Source organism: Schistocerca nitens, unplaced genomic scaffold (genome assembly GCF_023898315.1).
Source record: "Schistocerca nitens isolate TAMUIC-IGC-003100 unplaced genomic scaffold, iqSchNite1.1 HiC_scaffold_344, whole genome shotgun sequence".
Classification (NCBI taxonomy): Eukaryota; Metazoa; Arthropoda; class Insecta; order Orthoptera; family Acrididae; genus Schistocerca; species Schistocerca nitens.
The window spans coordinates 56,225-69,639 of record NW_026045878.1 but is presented as its reverse complement, the minus strand read 5'-3'; the positions used below and the strand labels follow the sequence as shown (position 1 = coordinate 69,639).

General features: G+C 50.9%; 24 non-coding genes across 24 annotated transcripts; all 24 read right to left on the bottom strand.

Moving 5' to 3' along the window:
* Nucleotides 1-5,624: 5,624 nt before the first annotated feature.
* On the bottom strand, nt 5,625-5,706 carry Trnal-cag (transfer RNA leucine (anticodon CAG)). The gene has a single exon. It is a non-coding gene; the product is annotated as a tRNA-Leu (tRNA).
* A 78-nt stretch (nt 5,707-5,784) lies between these two features.
* Nucleotides 5,785-5,866, bottom strand: Trnal-aag (transfer RNA leucine (anticodon AAG)). The gene has a single exon. It is a non-coding gene; the product is annotated as a tRNA-Leu (tRNA).
* A 287-nt stretch (nt 5,867-6,153) lies between these two features.
* Trnah-gug (transfer RNA histidin (anticodon GUG)) lies at nt 6,154-6,226 on the bottom strand. Its single transcript has one exon. It is a non-coding gene; the product is annotated as a tRNA-His (tRNA).
* A 382-nt stretch (nt 6,227-6,608) lies between these two features.
* On the bottom strand, nt 6,609-6,680 carry Trnae-cuc (transfer RNA glutamic acid (anticodon CUC)). The gene has a single exon. It is a non-coding gene; the product is annotated as a tRNA-Glu (tRNA).
* Nucleotides 6,681-6,960: 280 nt separating this feature from the next.
* On the bottom strand, nt 6,961-7,042 carry Trnal-cag (transfer RNA leucine (anticodon CAG)). The gene has a single exon. It is a non-coding gene; the product is annotated as a tRNA-Leu (tRNA).
* A 78-nt stretch (nt 7,043-7,120) lies between these two features.
* On the bottom strand, nt 7,121-7,202 carry Trnal-aag (transfer RNA leucine (anticodon AAG)). The gene has a single exon. It is a non-coding gene; the product is annotated as a tRNA-Leu (tRNA).
* A 287-nt stretch (nt 7,203-7,489) lies between these two features.
* On the bottom strand, nt 7,490-7,562 carry Trnah-gug (transfer RNA histidin (anticodon GUG)). The gene has a single exon. It is a non-coding gene; the product is annotated as a tRNA-His (tRNA).
* A 382-nt stretch (nt 7,563-7,944) lies between these two features.
* On the bottom strand, nt 7,945-8,016 carry Trnae-cuc (transfer RNA glutamic acid (anticodon CUC)). The gene has a single exon. It is a non-coding gene; the product is annotated as a tRNA-Glu (tRNA).
* Nucleotides 8,017-8,295: 279 nt separating this feature from the next.
* Trnal-cag (transfer RNA leucine (anticodon CAG)) lies at nt 8,296-8,377 on the bottom strand. The gene has a single exon. It is a non-coding gene; the product is annotated as a tRNA-Leu (tRNA).
* Nucleotides 8,378-8,455: 78 nt separating this feature from the next.
* Nucleotides 8,456-8,537, bottom strand: Trnal-aag (transfer RNA leucine (anticodon AAG)). The gene has a single exon. It is a non-coding gene; the product is annotated as a tRNA-Leu (tRNA).
* Nucleotides 8,538-8,824: 287 nt separating this feature from the next.
* Trnah-gug (transfer RNA histidin (anticodon GUG)) lies at nt 8,825-8,897 on the bottom strand. Its single transcript has one exon. It is a non-coding gene; the product is annotated as a tRNA-His (tRNA).
* A 382-nt stretch (nt 8,898-9,279) lies between these two features.
* Nucleotides 9,280-9,351, bottom strand: Trnae-cuc (transfer RNA glutamic acid (anticodon CUC)). Its single transcript has one exon. It is a non-coding gene; the product is annotated as a tRNA-Glu (tRNA).
* A 280-nt stretch (nt 9,352-9,631) lies between these two features.
* Nucleotides 9,632-9,713, bottom strand: Trnal-cag (transfer RNA leucine (anticodon CAG)). Its single transcript has one exon. It is a non-coding gene; the product is annotated as a tRNA-Leu (tRNA).
* A 78-nt stretch (nt 9,714-9,791) lies between these two features.
* Nucleotides 9,792-9,873, bottom strand: Trnal-aag (transfer RNA leucine (anticodon AAG)). Its single transcript has one exon. It is a non-coding gene; the product is annotated as a tRNA-Leu (tRNA).
* Nucleotides 9,874-10,160: 287 nt separating this feature from the next.
* Nucleotides 10,161-10,233, bottom strand: Trnah-gug (transfer RNA histidin (anticodon GUG)). The gene has a single exon. It is a non-coding gene; the product is annotated as a tRNA-His (tRNA).
* Nucleotides 10,234-10,615: 382 nt separating this feature from the next.
* On the bottom strand, nt 10,616-10,687 carry Trnae-cuc (transfer RNA glutamic acid (anticodon CUC)). The gene has a single exon. It is a non-coding gene; the product is annotated as a tRNA-Glu (tRNA).
* A 280-nt stretch (nt 10,688-10,967) lies between these two features.
* Nucleotides 10,968-11,049, bottom strand: Trnal-cag (transfer RNA leucine (anticodon CAG)). Its single transcript has one exon. It is a non-coding gene; the product is annotated as a tRNA-Leu (tRNA).
* Nucleotides 11,050-11,127: 78 nt separating this feature from the next.
* On the bottom strand, nt 11,128-11,209 carry Trnal-aag (transfer RNA leucine (anticodon AAG)). Its single transcript has one exon. It is a non-coding gene; the product is annotated as a tRNA-Leu (tRNA).
* A 287-nt stretch (nt 11,210-11,496) lies between these two features.
* Trnah-gug (transfer RNA histidin (anticodon GUG)) lies at nt 11,497-11,569 on the bottom strand. Its single transcript has one exon. It is a non-coding gene; the product is annotated as a tRNA-His (tRNA).
* A 382-nt stretch (nt 11,570-11,951) lies between these two features.
* On the bottom strand, nt 11,952-12,023 carry Trnae-cuc (transfer RNA glutamic acid (anticodon CUC)). The gene has a single exon. It is a non-coding gene; the product is annotated as a tRNA-Glu (tRNA).
* A 280-nt stretch (nt 12,024-12,303) lies between these two features.
* On the bottom strand, nt 12,304-12,385 carry Trnal-cag (transfer RNA leucine (anticodon CAG)). Its single transcript has one exon. It is a non-coding gene; the product is annotated as a tRNA-Leu (tRNA).
* A 78-nt stretch (nt 12,386-12,463) lies between these two features.
* Nucleotides 12,464-12,545, bottom strand: Trnal-aag (transfer RNA leucine (anticodon AAG)). Its single transcript has one exon. It is a non-coding gene; the product is annotated as a tRNA-Leu (tRNA).
* Nucleotides 12,546-12,832: 287 nt separating this feature from the next.
* Trnah-gug (transfer RNA histidin (anticodon GUG)) lies at nt 12,833-12,905 on the bottom strand. The gene has a single exon. It is a non-coding gene; the product is annotated as a tRNA-His (tRNA).
* A 382-nt stretch (nt 12,906-13,287) lies between these two features.
* Trnae-cuc (transfer RNA glutamic acid (anticodon CUC)) lies at nt 13,288-13,359 on the bottom strand. The gene has a single exon. It is a non-coding gene; the product is annotated as a tRNA-Glu (tRNA).
* Between the last annotated feature and the right edge of the window lie 56 nt (nt 13,360-13,415).

Sequence of the window (13,415 nt, the reverse complement as noted above, 5' to 3'; positions counted from 1 at the left end):
CAAGGAAGTTAAAAGAAAAGTGAAAATCCATTGCTTCTAAAATTAAAAAGCTTTGTTCTGAACTCTGCGAAATTGAAAGAGAACTAAAATATTGCTCGAAAGAGAAAACTGAATTTTCTTCTTCTTACGAAATGAAGCTTGATCTCTTGCCAATTGATTACTTCAGTGGTGTTAGTAACTTGTGGTTCGGTCAACATGACATATTATTCGCCTTATAGATGGTCCGTCTGATCTTGAGTGAGTAGCTGCTGAATGTTCGTTAACATGAAATTCAATCAATTGATGTGGTAGTCCCTTTTTTTTTTTTTTTTTTTTTTTTTTTTTTTTTATTTTTACGTTACAGTTTTGAGCAGGTAGTTGGCGAAGTTATCCTTATAGTTTTTCGTTTTCATTAGCATATGGTGCTGAGTGGTAAGATAGACACAGAAGTCTTCTTTACTCTTGTCTTCTTTTGTAAATAAGTAATGTACAGTAGCGGCTTTTAACCAGTTTAGTGCGTTCCTTCTCGTCCGTGGGTACGGGGTATCGTCCGGCGTCAGAAAGGCAGCAGGTGTTATATATCTGGGCGATGTTCTACTAATGAGTGCTAACTTGTTCGTGATATATTCCCATATATCTTTTATGTTGTCGCACACAAACCTGTGTTCATCAGTATCCATTAAATTACACGTTGTGCACAAAGGTGATGCTGCGAGGTGTATGTTATGTAGTTTGGAGTTAGTTGCCAATTTTCTGTTAACTGCGAAATACCAAGTGGCTTTCAGTGTAGACGGCAAATACGGACAATGGATGTTCTCCCAGATTACCTTCCAGTCGTAAAAGTTGTATTTTTCTTCAATGTTATTTTTCTTCTTATCTTTCATGAGTTCCTGGTACACGTGTTTCACTGTCTTCATTTCTTGTTCGGGGATCCTTGTGTGTACATAACTGTACTCCAGTAAAAACCATTTTAAGTGGTAAAGTCCGTTTGGAATATGTTGCACCGTGATAGGTGGACTGAGGTCGGCCGGAGCTATCTCAGTAAGCAGGTGAGCAGCGAGACTATCAGCTGAGTGTTTCCATTGGTGGAAAGTTGTTGATATATATAAAGCTTGCGCCTTCTTTTCAACATCGACAAGATTTAAGCCACCATTTTCTGTGGCAAGCGTTAAGGTGTCAAACTGAACTTTAAAAATGTGGTGACGGCTGACAAACTGTCCTAATGCTGACATGATTCGTTTTGCAGTGAGTGCCGACATTGGTAAAACTTGAGCGATATAATTGAGTTTCGAGGTGAGGTAGACATTTGCGACCGTTACTTTCTGAATTTCATTTAGTTTCCGTACACTGTGTTCCCGTATGCTGGCACGAATAGTCCGTAGAAGCTTTCGATAGTTGGTTGCAATGGTGTGCCGAATATTACTCTGAAAATCAATTCCAAGGCACTTGAATATCTTCAGCTGACGTAGTTGTCTGTGAGGGTGCGATCCGAGGCCGCGGCCAATATTGAATATTCCGGACTTTGTCCAGTTTAGTTGTGCACCTGACGCGTGCTCATATTGCCTGACTAGCTGTAGTGCGGTCTCCACTTCAGTTCTATTTAGTACAAGGAAACCGACATCGTCTGCATACGCCTTGCACACTACTCGGGATCCATGTATGACGATGCCCTGTAAACTTTGCGTCAGGGTAGCTAACAAAGGCTCAATGGCAATCGCAAAAAGCGCCATGGACATTGGGCAGCCCTGCCTGACGGAACTGGCTATCTCTATTGCTCGGGTAGGCTGGCCATTGATGATGACTCTGGATAAATTAGTCGCTACCATCTGTTTTATAATTGCGACGAACCCAGGTGGAAAACCCATCGCATACATGGTACGAAAGAGATACTGGTGGTTTACCCTGTCAAAGGCTTTGTCGAAGTCCAAAGATATGATGGCACATTTCAGCTTACAGACTTCCGCAATAGAGATTAAATCACGGTAGTCGCACAGAGTCTGTCGAATTTTCCGATCCTTGCCCACGCTGGTCTGGTAAGGGCCAATGATACTGGTCATTGTAGATTTAAGCCTTTGGGCCAAAAGTCTCGCAAAGATTTTATAGTCGCTGTTGAGCAGCGTTATCGGTCTGAGATTTTTTACGTTTGCACTGCCTGAGGTTTTTTTAATTAGAACGATTATGCCTTCACAGAAGCTGGTGGGGATCACGTTGTTGTGGTCTAGAAGTTCGTTACAGATGCAAGTGATCTTCGCCTTTATGGTGTTCCAGAATTTTTGATAGAATTCGGCGGGAATTCCGTCAGGTCCGGGGGATTTATTCTTAGCACTTTTCCAGAGTACATATTCCACGTCTTCTTCGGTCGCCACGTCTAATAGCTTTTCCGCGTCCACGAGACTGACTCTGTTGCGCAAATTATTCAAAAGAGCATCCTGCGCTTGCACGTTAACTTCTTTATTTGACATCAAGGTGGTGAAGTAGTTTAGCACCGCCGCTTTAATCTCGATGTGCGTAGTCAGCGTTGCGCCATCCTCAGCAATTAACTCCGTCAGTATTTTACGGGACCCTTTCTTACTTTCTTGGATCATATGGTAGACTGAGGTGAGTTCTTGGTGTACAGTTGTCTGGACCCGCGACCTGACTTTGTAGCCTTCTAGCTGCGTCCTCCTTAGGGTTAGGATTTTGGCCTGGATTTTCTTAATTCGTTGACAATTCTCGACAGCCGAAGTACCGAGCATATACAGTTCCCGCAGACAATGAAAATAGAAATTGATCGTCCTTTGAAGCCAAAAGCTCTTTTCCCGTGCGTAGTTCATGAAACACCACCTAATTTTAGGTTTGGCGCACCTCAGCCACCAATCAATGGCCGAATTATAAGAGGCAAATCGTTGCTCACATTCTCGCCAGGTATTGAGGAAGGCTTCTTGACACGCCGAGTCTTGTAGATGTGAAACATTTAATTTCCACAGGCCCCTGTATCGACACGTCCGTTGTCGGTCTAGACTTATAGTACAGATGTATGCAGCATGATCTGAGAAAGCCACTGGCCATACTTCTGACTGCAGAATGTTATTCCTCAAAGTGGGTGTGACATAAATTCGATCAAGACGGCTTGCCGAATGGGTCGTGATATGGGTAAACCCAGGTGCTGCCCCATGCTTGAGCTCCCAAGAATCAACTAAGCGCAAGTCTCGTACAATTCGTTCCAGTTCAAGTGATTTGTTAAGATTGGGGGTCTGGTCCTTTGCACTGATGACACAGTTAAAGTCGCCTCCGAAGATGACATTGGTGTGGCGGACGCCAAAGAGAGGAACTATTTCTTCTTTAAAAAATTCTGCTCTTTGACGTCTATTACTGGAACCGGATGGGGCATAGACATTAATTAGTCTGTTGTTATAAAAAGTGCCCGCAATGCCCCTACTGTTCGGCAGTTTTGTGACGTCGGTAATAATGATACCTTCCTTCACAATAAAAGCTGTACCTAATTCGCAACCGGCCTCAGGATTAGTGATCACATTATAACCTGGTATGCAATCAAGCCTGATCTCTGTTACTTCTTGTACAAATAAAATGTCTACATCAGCTGCATATAAAAAGTCCTTTAAGTGTTGCAGTTTAAGAGCGCTACGTATCTTATTAATATTGAGAGTAGCAAGTCGATAGGCCTGTGGCGGAATAGTGGTGGACTAAACAGGAGCAATACCTAAAATCAGTCCGATATCAAACAGAAATAACGCTGGAAAAAAAAACAAGTCACGTCGTAGAAGCACTTTGGAAGCAGTTCCAGATAACAAAAACATGTATTGACAGTCACTTGAAAGGCAGAGTTAAAAATAGTCTCCGGTTGAAAAGGGATCAGTCGTGCGTTCTTTTTGCGCGGCAGTTTCTGTCGAGGCGTTATCTTTCTCGGTAACATCGTCGACTTTGGAGACTGAAGTGACGGCTGTCACCGTTTCGGAAGTATCCATACTGTCTACTTCGGCAGTGGATTCTGTATCGTCCGCCCAACTAGTTGGCGGCGGTTGTGTCGAGGTCGTTACCGACTCTGGTGCAGGATAGAGTTTGACCATGCGGACATCACAGTCGGTTCGGAGTTGAGCTGACTGTTCAGGGTTCAGAGGGAGAGCATCTGAGACATTGTCAAGGACTGATGGTAAACTGGCTGAGGGATGATCATGGTTTGTGCTATCAGATGCTTTGTCACTGAGTTGTTCACCTATCTGTTTAGCCTTTTCGCGCAGAACCGGTGCAATCTGTTCTGCACCCTGGCGGGCAACTCTCCGTTTTTTAGTTTTTCTGGGAGACGTACGATTGTGTGGGCCTTGATCGGAACCTGCTGGAGATTCCCCCCGTGGAGTAGCAGCGGCCGATTGGGACGCAGCCGTTTGCATGTCGGATGCCTGTTCTTCTGTGACTACTACGGACGGCGATACTTCTATGTGTTTAGGTGGGGTCTCTTCCGGCGTTGCAACAGTCCCCATTTGCGTCACTGGCGCAGGCACGACAGTATTTTCACTGATTTCGGTGACCGTGGATGGAGCCGAAAGCCCACGCGCCACGGCGACGTACGTCACAGGCAGTGTTGTCATCGCGGGGGGCCTGGCTGCCTCGCCGGCAGGCAGCTGCGCCACTCGCCTCTGCATGCATTCGGCACGCACGTGACCTGTCGAGTTGCATGCGGCACACGTTCGAGGCTGATCATCGTACATTACTATCGCACGATACCCGCATATGTTAACATAAGACGGGATGTGCTTCTGCAGCTCGATTTTCAATTGCCGCACCCCATTAAGAACCGGGAATTTATGTGCACTAGACCAACGTTCCGCAATATTGCTGATGATTTTACCGTAGGGACAGAGCACTGCGTTGATCTGTTCGCTGGTTATTTCAAATGGAAGTTCAAAGAGTCGAACAGTCCGTATTCCTAGGCCGGCATGCGAAACAACAACTTCACCCACATTGCCATCGCTATGTTTAAATTTGAGGATACCACCACAAGATTCAACTATTTTCTCACACATGTCTGATCGAGCTAATTTAACGAAAACGGTGCTACTGACAATCGAAAGATGTATCCCGATTATATCCTCAAGTCCTATCTTTACTTCATCTTCTAACCATTGCTCAACTTCAAAAGATTTAGGTCGGACAAAGTTTCTGTCAAAAGTAAACTTCAATGTGTCTTTCCTACTCGGTTGAGACATCACGAAATCGAGTTCATTTCCAGATTACACCAAAACACTGGTAGACACTGAAGCAAGCGCAGTGACTCACCACACGAAAACAACGACGGCGCGGCGCGCAGCACAGCACGTCCGACCTCGACCGCGTCCGCCGGCTGACTGGCCACTAGACCACACCGGATAACGACGCAAGCGCTCCTCCAGCGAAACGCAGCAAACAGTACACACGCTACTTGACGACAACGGCCAAAATTTAGCGTTTCCACTTTGTAGAAACGGCATGCTCGGGACGCATTTCGTGGAGACGAACGCCAGCAATCGTGACACCAGACTGCGCCTGTGAATCCTGTCGTTGCACCACGCACTGTGCTGCTACGACAATTTAAGAAGGAGACGCTCACGGCTTGCTGCGCTGTTCCCTTCGCGGGTAATCAGTGCTCCTGCTTTCGAGACAGAAAACATTGGCAGCGGTGGGATTCGAACCCACGCCTCCGAAGAGACTGGTGCCTGAAACCAGCGCCTTAGACCGCTCGGCCACGCTACCTACGTGGCACGGCGGTCACAGGAGCTGCGTTCTACCCCACGAGAAAACATCGCAATGGCACAAAAAACGAGAAAAAGCTGGCAGCGGTGGGATTCGAACCCACGCCTCCGAAGAGACTGGTGCCTTAAACCAGCGCCTTAGACCGCTCGGCCACGCTACCTGTGCCGGTGTTCTTCGCTTTTGTAGAAACAGTGCACGACACAGCTTCCTGTTCTGCTGCGACTGGCTGCTCATCCATTGCACCTCAAACAACTGCCATTTTCGAATAGAGATTAACTACACAGGCAGCTGCCCGCTCTCTGGTGCGGCGGCATTACGTGTTGATAATGAATTGGTAGTGCCACCCGCAGCCTGCGGAACATGAGTGAAAAATCAAGAGGGCACCGTAATTTCAAACACTGAGTCACAATCGTCACTGCAGCGACAGCAAGGCAAAACTTTAAAAATTGCCGTGACCAGGATTCGAAACCTGGGTTATTGCGGCCACAACGCAATGTCCTAACCACTAGACGATCACGGCCACGGAGGCACCGCCGACGGCAGTTCTCGCGACTGCAAGTGGCGATGAACAGCAAAGCTCGGCCCACACACCACTGTGTCTCCCCACAGCTGTGCCAGACGCGGTCTCCATTATATGTATACTGGCAAACGAACGTGTCTGCGCTGTAAGGACACTAAGCAGTGTGGTTAGCTGCATTCAACCCCCGTGGCAATGTCTTGCAGTCCTCCAACTCTGTTGACCACAGGTATGTGCCTCAATAAGAGGTGGACAGACGTCGCATCGCTCTCGCCGTCACTTGTGACCGCGAATCGTACTTAACGTAATTTTCTGCAAGCGTCAGCGGAGCGTCAGTCGAGCTAAGTCGGGCCAAGTCGCATAAGAGGAGCAACAAAATGCGCATTTCCGGTACCGGGAATCGAACCCGGGCCTCCTGGGTGAGAGCCAGGCATCCTAGCCACTAGACCACACCGGATAACGACGCAAGCGCTCCTCCAGCGAACGCAGCAAACAGTACACACGCTACTTGACGACAACGGCCAAAATTTAGCGTTTCCACTTTGTAGAAACGGCATGCTCGGGACGCATTTCGTGGAGACGAACGCCAGCAATCGTGACACCAGACTGCGCCTGTGAATCCTGTCGTTGCACCACGCACTGTGCTGCTACGACAATTTAAGAAGGAGACGCTCACGGCTTGCTGCGCTGTTCCCTTCGCGGGTAATCAGTGCTCCTGCTTTCGAGACAGAAAACATTGGCAGCGGTGGGATTCGAACCCACGCCTCCGAAGAGACTGGTGCCTGAAACCAGCGCCTTAGACCGCTCGGCCACGCTACCTACGTGGCACGGCGGTCACAGGAGCTGCGTTCTACCCCACGAGAAAACATCGCAATGGCACAAAAAACGAGAAAAAGCTGGCAGCGGTGGGATTCGAACCCACGCCTCCGAAGAGACTGGTGCCTTAAACCAGCGCCTTAGACCGCTCGGCCACGCTACCTGTGCCGGTGTTCTTCGCTTTTGTAGAAACAGTGCACGACACAGCTTCCTGTTCTGCTGCGACTGGCTGCTCATCCATTGCACCTCAAACAACTGCCATTTTCGAATAGAGATTAACTACACAGGCAGCTGCCCGCTCTCTGGTGCGGCGGCATTACGTGTTGATAATGAATTGGTAGTGCCACCCGCAGCCTGCGGAACATGAGTGAAAAATCAAGAGGGCACCGTAATTTCAAACACTGAGTCACAATCGTCACTGCAGCGACAGCAAGGCAAAACTTTAAAAATTGCCGTGACCAGGATTCGAAACCTGGGTTATTGCGGCCACAACGCAATGTCCTAACCACTAGACGATCACGGCCACGGAGGCACCGCCGACGGCAGTTCTCGCGACTGCAAGTGGCGATGAACAGCAAAGCTCGGCCCACACACCACTGTGTCTCCCCACAGCTGTGCCAGACGCGGTCTCCATTATATGTATACTGGCAAACGAACGTGTCTGCGCTGTAAGGACACTAAGCAGTGTGGTTAGCTGCATTCAACCCCCGTGGCAATGTCTTGCAGTCCTCCAACTCTGTTGACCACAGGTATGTGCCTCAATAAGAGGTGGACAGACGTCGCATCGCTCTCGCCGTCACTTGTGACCGCGAATCGTACTTAACGTAATTTTCTGCAAGCGTCAGCGGAGCGTCAGTCGAGCTAAGTCGGGCCAAGTCGCATAAGAGGAGCAACAAAATGCGCATTTCCGGTACCGGGAATCGAACCCGGGCCTCCTGGGTGAGAGCCAGGCATCCTAGCCACTAGACCACACCGGATAACGACGCAAGCGCTCCTCCAGCGAACGCAGCAAACAGTACACACGCTACTTGACGACAACGGCCAAAATTTAGCGTTTCCACTTTGTAGAACGGCATGCTCGGGACGCATTTCGTGGAGACGAACGCCAGCAATCGTGACACCAGACTGCGCCTGTGAATCCTGTCGTTGCACCACGCACTGTGCTGCTACGACAATTTAAGAAAGAGACGCTCACGGCTTGCTGCGCTGTTCCCTTCGCGGGTAATCAGTGCTCCTGCTTTCGAGACAGAAAACATTGGCAGCGGTGGGATTCGAACCCACGCCTCCGAAGAGACTGGTGCCTGAAACCAGCGCCTTAGACCGCTCGGCCACGCTACCTACGTGGCACGGCGGTCACAGGAGCTGCGTTCTACCCCACGAGAAAACATCGCAATGGCACAAAAAACGAGAAAAAGCTGGCAGCGGTGGGATTCGAAACCACGCCTCCGAAGAGACTGGTGCCTTAAACCAGCGCCTTAGACCGCTCGGCCACGCTACCTGTGCCCGTGTTCTTCGCTTTTGTAGAAACAGTGCACGACACAGCTTCCTGTTCTGCTGCGACTGGCTGCTCATCCATTGCACCTCAAACAACTGCCATTTTCGAATAGAGATTAACTACACAGGCAGCTGCCCGCTCTCTGGTGCGGCGGCATTACGTGTTGATAATGAATTGGTAGTGCCACCCGCAGCCTGCGGAACATGAGTGAAAAATCAAGAGGGCACCGTAATTTCAAACACTGAGTCACAATCGTCACTGCAGCGACAGCAAGGCAAAACTTTAAAAATTGCCGTGACCAGGATTCGAAACCTGGGTTATTGCGGCCACAACGCAATGTCCTAACCACTAGACGATCACGGCCACGGAGGCACCGCCGACGGCAGTTCTCGCGACTGCAAGTGGCGATGAACAGCAAAGCTCGGCCCACACACCACTGTGTCTCCCCACAGCTGTGCCAGACGCGGTCTCCATTATATGTATACTGGCAAACGAACGTGTCTGCGCTGTAAGGACACTAAGCAGTGTGGTTAGCTGCATTCAACCCCCGTGGCAATGTCTTGCAGTCCTCCAACTCTGTTGACCACAGGTATGTGCCTCAATAAGAGGTGGACAGACGTCGCATCGCTCTCGCCGTCACTTGTGACCGCGAATCGTACTTAACGTAATTTTCTGCAAGCGTCAGCGGAGCGTCAGTCGAGCTAAGTCGGGCCAAGTCGCATAAGAGGAGCAACAAAATGCGCATTTCCGGTACCGGGAATCGAACCCGGGCCTCCTGGGTGAGAGCCAGGCATCCTAGCCACTTGACCACACCGGATAACGACGCAAGCGCTCCTCCAGCGAACGCAGCAAACAGTACACACGCTACTTGACGACAACGGCCAAAATTTAGCGTTTCCACTTTGTAGAAACGGCATGCTCGGGACGCATTTCGTGGAGACGAACGCCAGCAATCGTGACACCAGACTGCGCCTGTGAATCCTGTCGTTGCACCACGCACTGTGCTGCTACGACAATTTAAGAAGGAGACGCTCACGGCTTGCTGCGCTGTTCCCTTCGCGGGTAATCAGTGCTCCTGCTTTCGAGACAGAAAACATTGGCAGCGGTGGGATTCGAACCCACGCCTCCGAAGAGACTGGTGCCTGAAACCAGCGCCTTAGACCGCTCGGCCACGCTACCTACGTGGCACGGCGGTCACAGGAGCTGCGTTCTACCCCACGAGAAAACATCGCAATGGCACAAAAAACGAGAAAAAGCTGGCAGCGGTGGGATTCGAACCCACGCCTCCGAAGAGACTGGTGCCTTAAACCAGCGCCTTAGACCGCTCGGCCACGCTACCTGTGCCGGTGTTCTTCGCTTTTGTAGAAACAGTGCACGACACAGCTTCCTGTTCTGCTGCGACTGGCTGCTCATCCATTGCACCTCAAACAACTGCCATTTTCGAATAGAGATTAACTACACAGGCAGCTGCCCGCTCTCTGGTGCGGCGGCATTACGTGTTGATAATGAATTGGTAGTGCCACCCGCAGCCTGCGGAACATGAGTGAAAAATCAAGAGGGCACCGTAATTTCAAACACTGAGTCACAATCGTCACTGCAGCGACAGCAAGGCAAAACTTTAAAAATTGCCGTGACCAGGATTCGAAACCTGGGTTATTGCGGCCACAACGCAATGTCCTAACCACTAGACGATCACGGCCACGGAGGCACCGCCGACGGCAGTTCTCGCGACTGCAAGTGGCGATGAACAGCAAAGCTCGGCCCACACACCACTGTGTCTCCCCACAGCTGTGCCAGACGCGGTCTCCATTATATGTATACTGGCAAACGAACGTGTCTGCGCTGTAAGGACACTAAGCAGTGTGGTTAGCTGCATTCAACCCCCGTGGCAATGTCTTGCAGTCCTCCAACTCTGTTGACCACAGGTATGTGCCTCAATAAGAGGTGGACAGACGTCGCATCGCTCTCGCCGTCACTTGTGACCGCGAATCGTACTTAACGTAATTTTCTGCAAGCGTCAGCGGAGCGTCAGTCGAGCTAAGTCGGGCCAAGTCGCATAAGAGGAGCAACAAAATGCGCATTTCCGGTACCGGGAATCGAACCCGGGCCTCCTGGGTGAGAGCCAGGCATCCTAGCCACTAGACCACACCGGATAACGACGCAAGCGCTCCTCCAGCGAACGCAGCAAACAGTACACACGCTACTTGACGACAACGGCCAAAATTTAGCGTTTCCACTTTGTAGAAACGGCATGCTCGGGACGCATTTCGTGGAGACGAACGCCAGCAATCGTGACACCAGACTGCGCCTGTGAATCCTGTCGTTGCACCACGCACTGTGCTGCTACGACAATTTAAGAAGGAGACGCTCACGGCTTGCTGCGCTGTTCCCTTCGCGGGTAATCAGTGCTCCTGCTTTCGAGACAGAAAACATTGGCAGCGGTGGGATTCGAACCCACGCCTCCGAAGAGACTGGTGCCTGAAACCAGCGCCTTAGACCGCTCGGCCACGCTACCTACGTGGCACGGCGGTCACAGGAGCTGCGTTCTACCCCACGAGAAAACATCGCAATGGCACAAAAAACGAGAAAAAGCTGGCAGCGGTGGGATTCGAACCCACGCCTCCGAAGAGACTGGTGCCTTAAACCAGCGCCTTAGACCGCTCGGCCACGCTACCTGTGCCGGTGTTCTTCGCTTTTGTAGAAACAGTGCACGACACAGCTTCCTGTTCTGCTGCGACTGGCTGCTCATCCATTGCACCTCAAACAACTGCCATTTTCGAATAGAGATTAACTACACAGGCAGCTGCCCGCTCTCTGGTGCGGCGGCATTACGTGTTGATAATGAATTGGTAGTGCCACCCGCAGCCTGCGGAACATGAGTGAAAAATCAAGAGGGCACCGTAATTTCAAACACTGAGTCACAATCGTCACTGCAGCGACAGCAAGGCAAAACTTTAAAAATTGCCGTGACCAGGATTCGAAACCTGGGTTATTGCGGCCACAACGCAATGTCCTAACCACTAGACGATCACGGCCACGGAGGCACCGCCGACGGCAGTTCTCGCGACTGCAAGTGGCGATGAACAGCAAAGCTCGGCCCACACACCACTGTGTCTCCCCACAGCTGTGCCAGACGCGGTCTCCATTATATGTATACTGGCAAACGAACGTGTCTGCGCTGTAAGGACACTAAGCAGTGTGGTTAGCTGCATTCAACCCCCGTGGCAATGTCTTGCAGTCCTCCAACTCTGTTGACCACAGGTATGTGCCTCAATAAGAGGTGGACAGACGTCGCATCGCTCTCGCCGTCACTTGTGACCGCGAATCGTACTTAACGTAATTTTCTGCAAGCGTCAGCGGAGCGTCAGTCGAGCTAAGTCGGGCCAAGTCGCATAAGAGGAGCAACAAAATGCGCATTTCCGGTACCGGGAATCGAACCCGGGCCTCCTGGGTGAGAGCCAGGCATCCTAGCCACTAGACCACACCGGATAACGACGCAAGCGCTCCTCCAGCGAACGCAGCAAACAGTACACACGCTACTTGACGACAACGGCCAAAATTTAGCGTTTCCACTTTGTAGAAACGGCATGCTCGGGACGCATTTCGTGGAGACGAACGCCAGCAATCGTGACACCAGACTGCGCCTGTGAATCCTGTCGTTGCACCACGCACTGTGCTGCTACGACAATTTAAGAAGGAGACGCTCACGGCTTGCTGCGCTGTTCCCTTCGCGGGTAATCAGTGCTCCTGCTTTCGAGACAGAAAACATTGGCAGCGGTGGGATTCGAACCCACGCCTCCGAAGAGACTGGTGCCTGAAACCAGCGCCTTAGACCGCTCGGCCACGCTACCTACGTGGCACGGCGGTCACAGGAGCTGCGTTCTACCCCACGAGAAAACATCGCAATGGCACAAAAAACGAGAAAAAGCTGGCAGCGGTGGGATTCGAACCCACGCCTCCGAAGAGACTGGTGCCTTAAACCAGCGCCTTAGACCGCTCGGCCACGCTACCTGTGCCGGTGTTCTTCGCTTTTGTAGAAACAGTGCACGACACAGCTTCCTGTTCTGCTGCGACTGGCTGCTCATCCATTGCACCTCAAACAACTGCCATTTTCGAATAGAGATTAACTACACAGGCAGCTGCCCGCTCTCTGGTGCGGCGGCATTACGTGTTGATAATGAATTGGTAGTGCCACCCGCAGCCTGCGGAACATGAGTGAAAAATCAAGAGGGCACCGTAATTTCAAACACTGAGTCACAATCGTCACTGCAGCGACAGCAAGGCAAAACTTTAAAAATTGCCGTGACCAGGATTCGAAACCTGGGTTATTGCGGCCACAACGCAATGTCCTAACCACTAGACGATCACGGCCACGGAGGCACCGCCGACGGCAGTTCTCGCGACTGCAAGTGGCGATGAACAGCAAAGCTCGGCCCACACACCACTGTGTCTCCCCACAGCTGTGCCAGACGCGGTCTCCATTATATGTATACTGGCAAACGAACGTGTCTGCGCTGTAAGGACACTAAGCAGTGTGGTTAGCTGCATTCAACCCCCGTGGCAATGTCTTGCAGTCCTCCAACTCTGTTGACCACAGGTATGTGCCTCAATAAGAGGTGGACAGACGTCGCATCGCTCTCGCCGTCACTTGTGACCGCGAATCGTACTTAACGTAATTTTCTGCAAGCGTCAGCGGAGCGTCAGTCGAGCTAAGTCGGGCCAAGTCGCATAAGAGGAGCAACAAAATGCGCATTTCCGGTACCGGGAATCGAACCCGGGCCTCCTGGGTGAGAGCCAGGCATCCTAGCCACTAGACCACACCGGATAACGACGCAAGCGCTCCTCCAGCGAACGCAGCAAACAGTACACACGCTACTTGAC